This window comes from Myotis myotis, unplaced genomic scaffold (genome assembly GCF_014108235.1).
Source record: "Myotis myotis isolate mMyoMyo1 unplaced genomic scaffold, mMyoMyo1.p scaffold_m19_p_6, whole genome shotgun sequence".
NCBI lineage: Eukaryota > Metazoa > Chordata > Mammalia > Chiroptera > Vespertilionidae > Myotis > Myotis myotis.
In genome coordinates, this window is record NW_023416368.1 from 58,042,973 (window position 1) to 58,055,731 (window position 12,759).

Consider the following 12,759-nt stretch of genomic DNA (forward strand, 5'->3'; position numbering starts at 1 on the left):
TTAGTACAGACAGGGTCAGAACCAAGCTGGCCACAGAGACACATGTGAGGACTAAATCTGTGACTCAGAGGCAGAGGCAATGGGCATGTCCGGGGACACCAGGGCCCCAAGAGGTTCAGTCACAGATCTGTTTGATCAGCCTGCTGAACTTTCATCTCACTCCTATTTATCCATCAGTCATGCACGCCCAAGCTTTTGTCTCAGGATGTCTCAAAGTGCCCCTTGCCTCCTCTCCACTTCCTGTTGTTATTTTTTAAATGCTATGCTAAACCTATAGTACCATAGTTCTCTTCTTCTGTTGAATGATTTTATTAAGATAAGTTCCCAGGAGTGAATTATTGGGTCAAAGGACATGAATTGCAAAATTGCTTTTTCCGAAGTTGGTACTACACTGCTGTTGAATGTTAGTGCTGAAAATCAGCCCAAATGCGAATCGGAATCTATGACAAAATTTTTCTTTCTTTTTTTAAAATTTGTTAAGGTAACATTGGTTAGCAATATTATATAGATTTCAAGTATGCATCTTCATAACACATCTGTGTACTCTTGTCCACAGCACCCAAAGTCTAGTCTCCTCCCATCACCATACATGACCCTCCTCATCCTTCCCACCCCCTTCCCCTCTGGTAACCACCTTTCTGTTGTCTGTATCTATGAGCTTGTTTTGTTTTTTGTTTGTTCACTTGCTGCTTTTTGTTTTATATCCCGTATTTGAGTGAAATAATACAGTCTGGTCCTTTTCTGTCTGACTTATGCCACTTAGCTTGGCACTCTGAAGATCCATCCATGTTTTGACGGGTATTTCTGTGGTTTCCTCTAGATCAGTGGTTCTCAACCGGTGGGTCGTGACCCCTTTGGCGGTCGAACGACCCTTTCACAGGGGTCGCCTAAGACCATCCTGCATATCAGATATTTACATTACGATTCATAACAGTAGCAACATTACAGTTATGAAGTAGCAACAGAAATAATTTTATGGTTGGGTCACATGAGGAACTGTATTTAAAGGGCCAGAAGGTTGAGAACCACTGGGCTAGATGCTCTGATCACAGAACTTATCACAGCCTTTGGTTGGTGTTTCACTGTCTACCTGCTCCCATGTCTCCAGGTTCCTAAAGAAAAGTGAGGCATCTTGTCCTTTTTTATATCTTCAATCCTAGCACAATGCCTAGTCCTACAGAGTAGAAGCAAGGCAAGTACTGCTTTAAGACAGTAAATTAATGAATTACCTGCAATGATAGTTATTTTCTCAGCCTTAGGTTCTAATTTCATCTCCCTAAGCTTTGTCCATACTCCCTGGGGCCTCAGTTTATTTCTATAAAATGGGGATAATAACACTACCTTGTAGTAGATTAATGCAGGGATTTGAGACAGTGTTTCTGAAGAACCTAGCATAGAGCTTAATGCAATAAAAAGAAACTTTTTATTATGATGTCACTGAATTTTTCATTGTGAGAGTTGTTCATAGTTTTCTCCATTTATGTTAGGGTCTAGCTGTTTTTAAAAAAATAAATTTAAATGAACTCTATATATTTTAGCTTTAGTCTTTTGTCATATAAGTTCTAAATATTTTTTACTCTGTCATTTTCATTTTAGATGTTTAGCAATGTTATATGTCTTAATTGGTAGATTTTTTTTCCCACTGAGATTTCTCAAAATTCTTTAACTAAAAACATTATTATAGTCTCAGGATTGTGATGTATTTTCCATTTTCTACTATTTTCAACAATTTAATAATTTTTTAAAATGTAACTTTTTAATCCATTAATATATACTGTATACTATAAAATGTGCCTCTACCTCTATCCCCCTTCCCCCCCCCCATAACTCTAACCCCCCCTTCCCCCGACTCCCCCGCCCAGGCTGGTACACTGCTAGATTCATTTGCTAGGGTTGTTGTAACAAAGTACCATAGATTGGGTGGCTTGAAACAACAGAAATTTATTCTCTCACAGTTCCGGAAGCCAGAAGCCCAAAATCAAAGTGTTGGCAGGGCCATCTTCCTCCGAGGCTCCAGGGGAATATCTGATCCTGGCCTCTTCCAGCTTCTGGTGGCTCCAGGTGTTCCTTGGCTTGTGGCCGTATCACTCCAATCTCCACCTCCTGGTCTCACTGCTTCCCCTTCCTTTCTCTCTGTCTCTCAGAACTATACTTGTGATGGCATTTAGAGCCAATTTAGACAATCCAGGGCAATGCCAGCTCAAAATCCTTAATTTAATCTCATTTGCAAGAACCCTTTCTCCAAATAAGGTAACATTTGCCAGTTCCGGGAATAAGGACTTGATAGCTTTGGGTGTCCATCAAGAGACACACTACAAGTACTCGGGAGAGGGGGGGTGGGGAGGGAACTCACTCCTCATTCTTCAGGAAAGAGAGCAGAATGTATCCAAATGACTTTGATATGAGTGGGTAAAGTCAAGGGAAACCTGAGAGTGGGCTCTGACAGGGGGTGGGGAGCAGCCAGCCCCTGAATTCTGATTTAGATCACCAGTGGGGAAGTTGCTCCTTTTTGAATTCTATCCCATCGGTATTGTCAACAGAAGCTCATGCTCTCGGGGTCTGGAGTAGAAGTATCTTTTGGCCTCCGGAAGCAGAGATGACTATTTCACTACCCAATGTCTTAGTGGCCGAGTCCCCAGCCAAAAGACTCTGCCTCCCTTACATCTTGATGTGGCCATGAGACTAAGTTCTGGTCAAAGATCTGCAAATAAAAACTCACCGGATGCAATTTCCAGGAAAGTTCTTTCAAAGGGAGACAGATAGCTGGGCAGTGCACCCGTAGCCCCTTCCCCTTTTATTCTTTCTGCCGGGAATACAGATGATCTGATGGCTGAAGCTCAAGCAGCGGTCTTGAGCCATGATGTGATTATAAGGCTAGAAGTTAGGCACTAGAAATGGTGGAACAGAAGGTTAGAAAGAGCTAGGTCCATGATGAGCTATGGTGCTATCTGGAGCTGCCTACCTCTGTACTTATTTTATGTAAGAGAAATAAACCTCTAATTTAGTTGAGCCACTTTAGTTGGTTCTTGTTATTAGCAGTTCATCTCAGATTCTAACAGATACTATTTCAAAACTTTATTCCCTACTGTTTCTTGACTTTTGGCATGAGTTTACTTTACCTAAAGCTTTCAGCCCACACGCCACTTCTTCAGAGCTACCTTCTCTGATGGACCACCATACCTGAAGTTGCCATCCCCACCTTGTCACTCTCTATCTTATTGCCCTGGTTGATGTTCCTGATTGTGCCTTTCACATCAGCAATTATGCTAATTTTTTTTTTCTTTACTTGTTTTGTTCTTTGTCTTCCTTGCTGGAGAATGTAAGCTGCATGATAGCAGGGACCATGCCTGTCTGGTGCTCTGCCACCGCTAGGAGAATTCTTGGCACATGGCAGGTGCTCAATAAGTATGGGTGGAATAGATGCGTCTGTGTGGGAACCAAGATGACACACTGGGAGTAGGTGGTGCTGTTGAAAATCTTCCTTAGGGAAAATCCAAGAAGCTCAAGTAGAAAACCGGTCAGTGCAAGTGGGTAAGAGTTAGGACACTGAGTGGGAGGAAGATGTTGACTTTCCCTAATCCTTCTCCTTGAGAGCATAAAACACACCTCTCAGGCCCCACTGCCTGAGCAGGCCCTGGGTTCACATTCATTGCTGTACCCACAGTTGCATGGCCTCTACTGCTGGCCTGCACTGTGTGATCGCAAATTCTTAAAACTCCCAAGGCAGGACCCAAGTTGGACCCATAGAAAAAAACCTTAAGCCTCCAGGATGGTGGTTATTGACTGAGCCCCCAACATCCCCACCGTCACAGGTCCTTTCCTCCCTAGAAGATCTTTGACAGAAATAGTTGTGGTTTCTCATGACTTGGTTAAATCCCACTCAGTGTCAGCCGCCCGGCCCAGGTCCCAGTCCTTCGTGGAAACTTCCTGGATTGCTTTGGTTCCCCTGAGTCCTTCCTGTTCATAGTACCACCACTCTCATTTTGGTATGGCGCTCATTATGTGTTCACTTGTTCATTACCTAAATATTCTTAGGGCCTCCTCTGAGCTGAGCATCATGCTAGTCCCTGCGTTACAGTGAGAGCAAAAATAGACACAGTCCCTATTAATCACATGTTAATTATTGAACAAATGTTTCGAGCTTTCAGTGTCTTGGTGATCAATAAATAAGATTTTACAAAGCCCCAAAGTGAGGTGACACACACAAAGCAGATGCAAAGCAGCTGTCAGCCCCCCCTGAGAGCCAACCAAGCCTCACCTCCTTTCCAGGATGGTGTGTAGGCCGCTGTGGCCTGCTGCCTTGCGAGCCCCCCTGGGGCTGGAGCTGAGAGTGGGACTGCCAGGAGGTTGCTGAAGGGCAACCTTGCTTTCTGATAAGGAGCAGCTGAGCTCAACCACAGGAAAGGATAAACCCTGTTACCCCACAGCGAGGCAAGACTGAAGGTCTGGACCACTAAGAGGCAGACGGGTGGATGTTTTGATTCCTTTGGTGAAAGCCCATGAGCAACATGGTTCAAAGGCCAGTCAAAGAATCACAGAAGGGCCCAGCCGGTGTTGCTCAGTGGTTGAGAGTCGACCTATGAACCAAGAGGTCACTGTTGGATTCCTTGTCAGGGCGCATGCCTGGTTGCAGGTTCGATCCCCAGTGTGGGGCATACAGTAGGCAGCTGATCAATGATTCTCTCTCATCATTGATGATTCTATCTCTCTCCCTCTCCCTTCCTCTCTGAAAGCAATAAAAATATATTTTAAAAAATAAATATATATATTTAAAAAAAGAATCACAGAAGGGTCTCAGTGGCAGCATCTGAGGGGCAGCGGGGCTGCCCTCCTCTTGTGGGTGGGTGGGGCTGGACCAGCACAGATCCTGCCTTTCCTTGCTCAGCAAGATCAAACATGCTCTAACCACAACGGGTCAATCATGAAACTGTTCCATGGCCTCAAAGTCAAATGCAGACAAAGGGCCATTAAGATATTGTTTCTTAATCTAGAATCCAAACACCCACAAGCTCTTACGGCCAGACTCTTTTTCTACCCTTGATTTGTGTGACCAGGAGCAGCTTCTACATTAATCACAGGGCCAGCCAGCGCCCGCATCGCTCGCAAGCACAGCTCTAACATGGACAGTTCACATTCAAAACGATGTCCCCAAAGGCCGGCAGGATTCCAAGGCCGATTGAATCAGCATAGGTGAGCCATGCTGAGTAGCTGTTTAATGCTGGGTGTATTTCATTGGAATATGGCTTCGAAAATGCCTGGCCTCTTTGGCATTTGGTTAATTAGAATGTTGAAGTGACCAGGGCCAGCCCATGGTTGACCTTGCTGGGCAAGGCTGGGGTTACTGGGTATATGTGGAAAACCAATTTTGTGATGATCTGCCTGGCTTCTTCCTGCTCCCCCCACTCCCCGGCCTGAACTTTTCAGGCTCCCCCTACCCCTTGCTCAGCAAACATACATTCATTTTGGAGATTAAGAAATACCTAATTAAGAGGGCAAACCTCTTAGAGCAGTGGTTCTCAACCTTCTGGCCCTTTAAATACAGTTCCTCATGTTGTGACCCAACCATAAAATTATTTTCGTTGCTACTTCATAATTGTAACATTGCTACTGTTATGAATCGTAATGTAAATATCTGATATGCAGGATGGTCTTAGGTGACCCCTGTGAAAGGGTCGTTTGACCGCCAAAGGGGTCACGACCCACAGGTTGAGAACTGCTGTCTTAGAGGAAAGAAAAGCATAAACAATGATGCATTCCAGCCTGAATTACCTGCTACTTTAACCACCCCTTTCACTGAGCTTGGCAAGCATTGGGAGTTGCTTTTGTAGCCCTGTGGCTGTGGACATATTAGCATGATGTTCTGTGAGCCAATTTTCATCCACGGTGCTTCACCAGGCTGTGAACTCTCAGAGATCAGGGACCAGAGTGTCAGAGCTTCTGGCACATGCTCCAACCACACGCGCCAAGTTCCTTTGGGACAAGCAAAGTGATGCTGTGAGTCCGTGGAGTGAAGATATCAAGAGCGGAGGTGAAGCAGCAGGACCTTGGGCCAGCATGGTGTCTGGGAGATGCTATCCTCTCCAGGTGGCTTGGGGAAGGGGACAGAACGTCTTCCCACTCACAGAGCCCAGTGGAGCACCAACTGCAGGTCTCCCAGCCCTCAGCCTCCAGGATAGCTCCAGTGCTTCCACCACCGCTGCTGCTGCCCCCGCCTCCCCAACTTGTTATGGATTGAACTGTGTCCGTCCAGAAAATCATGCCGAAGTCCCACTCCTCCAGACCTCAGAATGTGACCTTGTTTGGAAATAGAGTCATTACAGATGTAATCAGGTCCGATGAGGTCATACTGGAGTAGGGTGGGCCCTAATCTAACATAACTGGTGTCCTTAGAAGAAGGTCAGGTGAACACAGAGACACACAGGGAAGTGCCGTGTGAAGACCAAGGCACAGATGGGAGTGACGCAGTGCAAGCCAAGGAACACCGAAGAGCTGGCAATCCATGCAGAGCTAGGAGGAGGCAGGGAAGGATTCCTCGACAGGTCTCGGAGGGAGCATGCCCTGCCAACACCTTGATTCAGACGTCTAGCCTCCGGAACTGAGACAATAAATTTCTGTTGCTTGAACTCACCTAGTTCACGGTACTTTGTCACAGCAGCCCCAGGAAACGAACACACACCGCCTCCTGCTTATTAGGGTGCTGTACCGGAGGTGAATGTACTGCCAAGCTGATGGAGCATAGCATTCAGGCCCCTTCCTTGTGTGGGCTTCTTCCAGGGCCCTGTATCTCATTTTGTGCTTGTAATTTGGGGTGATTTCTCTAACAGAGTGTCCCCCAGATTGTGTAAGATTCTGACTCCACGAGCCCGAGTTCTGCTGCTGGCCCACAGCCACCCCCCTGGTTGCGCTCCACCCAGGCGTGGCCCGCCCGGGCAGGACTGCCGCCCTCTTGGTTTCTTCACCGTCCTGTTTCCACGGGCAGCATCGCCAGGCTGGAGGCTCTGGAAAGAGAGGCCAACACTAGATCGCTTTGTTTGTTTGTGGGGAGAGAGGCTGCGTTAGAGGACTCCTTGGGGTATCTTCTGGCCATGTGCTTAGAACTGCTTTCCCTCAGGTCTCATATGTGAACAGAAGCTAATTCAGCCGACAGGCACCCTCAGCTTTGAGCAGAGCCGAATAGCCTGATGGGAGAGCCGAGCCCTGGGAGAGGCCTGTTGCCGTTCCAGTCTGGCTACTGTGAGGCCAGGCTGTCCTGCTGTGTGGCTTCCCTCCCTCCACCCAAACCCGTCTTCATTCTCTACATTCAGATCAGCAGAGGTGGCAGAAGTGCCCCCTCAGGCCCTACCCACACGTGCCCACACAGACATGGGCCTCATCTCACCCTGTCTCCCCACTTCCAAGCCAACCCTAAGGCAGATGAACATCACGACCATGTAGGTCAGCGGTTCTCAACCTGTGGGTTGCGACCCCTTTGGGGGTCAAACGACCCTTTCACAGGGGTTGCCTAAGACCATCGGAAAACACATATATCATTACATATTGTTTTTGTGATTAATCACTATGCTTTAATTATGTTCCATTTGTAACAATGAAATTGGGGGTCACAACAACATGAGGAACTGTATTAAAGGGTCGCGGCATTGGGAAGGTTGAGAACCACTGATGTAGGTGGTGGCAGCCAGTCCATCCTAGGCACCGAGGGACACTGGGTGAGAGGTTCCCGGGAAGGGGAAACAGACCTGAATGCACGTAAGTGCACAACATAGAAATGACGCTAAAGAATGTGGAGAATGCCCGGTGAGTGCGCATGAGCTATGTGCCTCCTCGGGAAGGCAATTAATTCTGATTGGCGTGGGGGTGGGTGAGGTTTGACAATCAGACTGACAGCACTGACAGGTGGGGGCGAGCACATTCCTGCAGGCCCTGATAGGAATCCTTAGTAGTCGGGCCATGGGAACGAACGAACGGGGACCTCGCAATGGGAGGCCCAGGAGGCTGGGACACGGCGAGGCTGGTACAGCCGCTATTTATCACCCAGAACCAAGACACAATGGCATTTTAATGACCGGTTAGCCATGCCGGCAGTGTCCCAGCTGCCGCCAGCCCTGGAGTGGTGGGAGGGCTGGGCACATCGACAGCACCTGGTGGCCTGTCCCTCTGGAAACACATTTCCTCCCCTTTCCAGAATAGCCTCTCACCGCGAGGCCTGCCTCCTCTCACTCTGTGTTGCAACGGAACCACCTGCCTCCCGTGAATGAAGGTATTGTTTCCCACCTGGGCCGCCCACGGCTGGGTGGGTAGCCGAGCGGGTGCCCCGTCCAGGAGCCCTCCCAGGCGGCGCCCTGTCATGCCTCCTGCTCAGGGCAGGGAGGCGCAGGCCTGGCGTGGGGGAGAGGGGAGCGTGGGGGAGCGGGGTGCGTGGGGGAGGGGGTGTCCTGGACACCATTGCTCCTGGCTGGGGAACTGCACAGTGGGTGTGGCTCACACAAAATCAACAACTCCCTGGGCTTTGCAGACTCAGACGCAGGGCTGCCGTGTTCTTGAAGCTGTAATTACCGTTGGGAAGACTGTGCTCCTTAGAGCTCCCCAGCCCTTGGGGGATGAAATGTTTACAAAAGGAAACCAGTAAAGAGATTTCATTTGGTTTGGTTTTTCATTCTCCACAAGGTAGGCAGCCGCCATCACAGTTACGTAAAACAAAATTCTCCCAACTGTCGTCCCCACAAAAAGGAGCAAAGGAGAGTCCAGAGTGGGGCAGGGGCAGGCCCAGGCCCAGGCCCGAGGTGTGGGACTGAGGGCACAAAACCCAGCCCGCTGACACCACCAGCTGCACCAGGGCCCCGTGTTGCCCAGGGGTGTGCCTTGTATGAGAAAGGCCTGGAGAGAGAGAGAGAGAGAGAGAGAGAGAGAGAGAGAGAGAGAGAGAGAGAGAGAGGCTTTGTCAGTGCCCTGGGACACTCAGGTGGCATGCTGGCCTCAGCCCTGCCACAGAACACGTGGTCCTCGGGCAGCAAAGGGACAGCGAGTTTTATGCTTCGGGTTGTTTTCTTGTGGAAGTCGCAGGAAAGCAAACAAGGAGGCTCCTGGCCCACGGAGCATCCTGTCCTCACAGAGGGTGTCCGCCGTCCCCACAGCGGCGCCTCCTCAGGCCCAGGGCCCTCCTGTGCTGACTGACAGCTGGTGGGGCACGGCCAGCGCTGGCAGGTGGCCCGGGCTCGCCGGGGCCTGTCCTTTCCTCAGTCTCTTCCCCCTTCTCCTTCCTTGTCGTGTTCACTCCTCTCCCTTTCCTCTCTACCTTCTCACGGTGTCTCTCTCAAGAAAGAAGCACACTGCAGGCCGACGTGCGTAGCTGGCCACTCACAGGAAATGTCTAAATTCTGAGCATGGGGGAAACATGGTTTACCTCAAAACCCCTTAAAAGAGCAGCCCATGGGACAGAGCAGGAGGAGGCCCGGGAGGGGCAGGGAGCTGGGAGACTGAACACCCCACGTCAGCTCCAGGGAATTCTTCATCCCACACTGTCCCCTCACACACCTGCCCAGCCACGGCCATTGGTCAGTGTTCTCCTAACCCCGTGGTTCTCAACCTTGGCTGCACATGAGAATCACCTGGGAATCTTTTTAAAACCCTGATTTCTGGGCCTCACCCTCCGGAAGTTCTGTTTCTTTGTTATGGGGCGAGGCCACAATATCAGTACCAAAGAAACAGAATTTCTGGAGGACGAGGCCCAGAAATCAGGGTTTTAAAAAGATTCCCAGGTGATTCTCATGTGCAGCCAAGGTTGAGAACCACTGTCCTAGCCAGTCAGGCCTCATCAACCTCAGGCTCATCCCACCGGTTGGCTGCTGTGTTCGCAGAGCATGTCGTGAAGTGCTTTCTGAACGCAGCTGTGGCGGCCGAGACAGGCCATCGTGGGCCGTGAGGCCGCACAGCCAGAGGCTTGGACACTGTGCAGCCGGCCTGGTTACTCTCCCAACAACTCGCCAGCCCAGGGGATCTCCGAAGGTCAGCCAAAGAGTGGCACTTAGTTCCACTTTCCAACTAGCTCATCAAAGTTCATGTCCGTTTTAACATTGTTAAGTACACATGTCCTAGGAAACGGTCCGGGAAGTGAGCATGCACCCACCACACACCGGTCCCGTAGAGACCTTTCCTTCCATGCTTGCGGGCACATGAGAAGCAGACGCGGAGTCAGACATCTCTTGTTTCCCGGGTGTGTACATGTCAGAAGCCGTAAGTGGGCGGGCGGCCAGCAGGAAGGAGAGAGGAGGAGAGACCGCGGAGCGGCCGTCTTCCTGCTCAGGCCATTCGTGACCTGCCAATCCCGCCAAGATGCTTGCAGGCTTCAGAGAACCCGTGGTGTGCACAACATTGCAGTCCACGTGGTTTGGGATTATATGGTGGCCCTTCATCTCAAGGAGCAGGTGCTCTTAGAGGAGCAACATAAACCATGAGGCATGCTCTATTATAGAGCCCCCTGAGAGAAAATGCTGTGTGAGTGAGAGGCTGGGGAGGTGTGTCGCCGGGAAGTTAGACAGGGAAGACCAGCTGGGGCTGAGGTTCCGGGAGAAGCTCTGCAGGCGGGTGTCTGAGTCATTTGCAGGAATAGCAGGTGCCCAGGCACAGACAAGGGCAGAAGAGACCAGCAGGGTGTGTGGGGAGGCTCAGAGGGGCCCTCTGTCAGCCCCACTGCCCATACTTCTGTGTCTATTATTGGCTCAGGAAAGATCTGTGTGTTTGGACCCTGACATCCAGGGTTGGAGACCGTGAGCAGGTCCCTTGCTCTTGGAGCCTCAGCGTCTCATGAGGAAGATTAAGAGGTGGCAGTCAAGGCATTTGATAGACAGGAGGGGCTCGGGAACTAGATCTGACACCAGCCAGGCCCCGTCTTGGCCTCGTGTTAACCTTTCAGCTGCAGGATCATGGAACAGTGGTTTTCAACCTTGGCTGCACATTAGAATCACCTGGGAATCTTTTTAAAATCCTGATTTCTGGGCCTCATCCTCCGGAAATTCTGTTTCTTTGTTATGGGGCGGGGCCACAACATTAGTAACAAAGAAACAGAATTTCCGGAGGATGAGGCCCAGAAATCAGGATTTTAAAAAGATTCCCAGGTGATTCTAATGTGCAGCCAAGGTTGAGAACCACTGACATGGAGGGACAGGTGTTGGGGGAGAAGGGGGAGTGCTTGGGGGTTGTAGGCAGCAGCTTTTACAGAGGATTTTGTTACCTTAGCAGCCAGCACAACTGTGCTGGTGTGTGGCAGCCAAATATCAGCCCTGGAGATGATAATACCAGTTCTGCTGACCTTATGGGGCTATTGTAAGGATCAATGTCATCATCTACATGAGGACACTTTGTAAACTGTCGCAAGCTGCAAACACCAATTGCCACCATCCATGGTATCGCTGTGTGGTGTGGAGCAGTGTGGTTTCCTGGGGTGGAGGGTAGAAAAGCAAGCCCCTCCCTACGATGGTAACACAAATGGAAAAGGATTAGCTTCTACCATTTATAATAGGTGGTAGCTTATTTTATTTAAAATATATAGTTTAGCAAGAAGAGCTAGGTATGAAAAATTCTAGTGTGTCACATTCACAGCAAGATGGCAAGGCCGAGAGTAAGGATCAATGATTTACACATTTTCTCTCCTCCAGACCAGAGGGTCTCAAACCCGGGACCCTTCACATTCTTAACCAACTGCTGTGGAGAATTCTGCTCTGGAAGATGCTATACAAACTTTCCCTTGTGCGTTCCTTGCGCAAAATACAACCAGAAATCCTGGACGTCGTATGTAAAACAAACATAAAGCTCTGAACTGTGGAGAGAAGGTGGCAGAATGGCTTAGGACTTTGGGACCCCAGAAATGACACAGAGGTGAGTCCCTGGGTTTACTTCTTATCTCATATTATCCCAGACTTGGAGTTGAAGAAGCATCAACCCCAAAATATCAGTGGCCCAGACAAAAGCCCCAACAAAAGTCTCCCCTGTCCAGCTGAAGGATCAGGAACGCAGCAGCTTAGCAAGACAGAAAGGTTTCAGACAGTGACCACTCTACTTCAGGCAAAAGCCACGGCCCCACCGAAACCACCTAGAAAAGACCAAGTGGGGACCTCAACTTCTGCCCCCACTAGGTTGTAATGAGCACCCCAACATCCCCACAGGGGGTGTCAGAGCAGGCCAAGCAGGGGGCCAGAATTCTCATCCCTGTCACCTATGAGCCTCCCCCCACCACACACATAGCCCCACCGTGCCAGCGGAGACCAGTGGGCCACCTGGCAGTAAGGAGGCAGTATCCCCTCCTGCCTCGTGAGCGGGGCCAGAGGCAGCTTAGTGGAGAGTCAGGACTCGCACCATTCCCCAGAATAACGAGGCCACCTCTCCGTGGTGGCAGTGGGGCCACATGACAGGTAGAAGACAGAAATTGTTAGAGTGGTTTACAGGGGTGAGGAACCTTTTTCTGACCAGGGCCATTTGGATATTTATAACATCACTCACAGGCCAGACAAAATTGTCAACTTAAAAATTAGCTGCTATATTTGGTCACACATTTAATTAACTCACCCCTAATGCCTTGGCAGGGCCAGACCAAATTATTTCGCGGGCCTTATACAGCCAGTGGGTGGGACGTTCCCCACCCCTAGATTAAAAAAATGTGTGGCATAGAGATAAAGCTGTGCTGAAAAGGAAATTTATTGAACTAAATGCTTACATTAGAAAAGAAGAAAAGTTGCAAAGCAGTCATCTAAGCTAAGCTCCCACCTC

General features: G+C 49.6%; 1 long non-coding RNA gene across 1 annotated transcript in view; it reads left to right on the top strand.

Annotated features, from left to right (window-relative positions):
- The first annotated feature begins 7,552 nt into the window (after positions 1-7,552).
- LOC118659359 overlaps positions 7,553-12,759 on the top strand; it is a 30,132-nt gene continuing 24,925 nt past the window's right edge. Inside the window, exons 1-2 of the long non-coding RNA XR_004968503.1 lie at positions 7,553-8,257; positions 11,652-11,871. This is a non-coding gene — a long non-coding RNA (uncharacterized LOC118659359). The remainder of the gene's footprint in view (positions 8,258-11,651; positions 11,872-12,759) is intronic.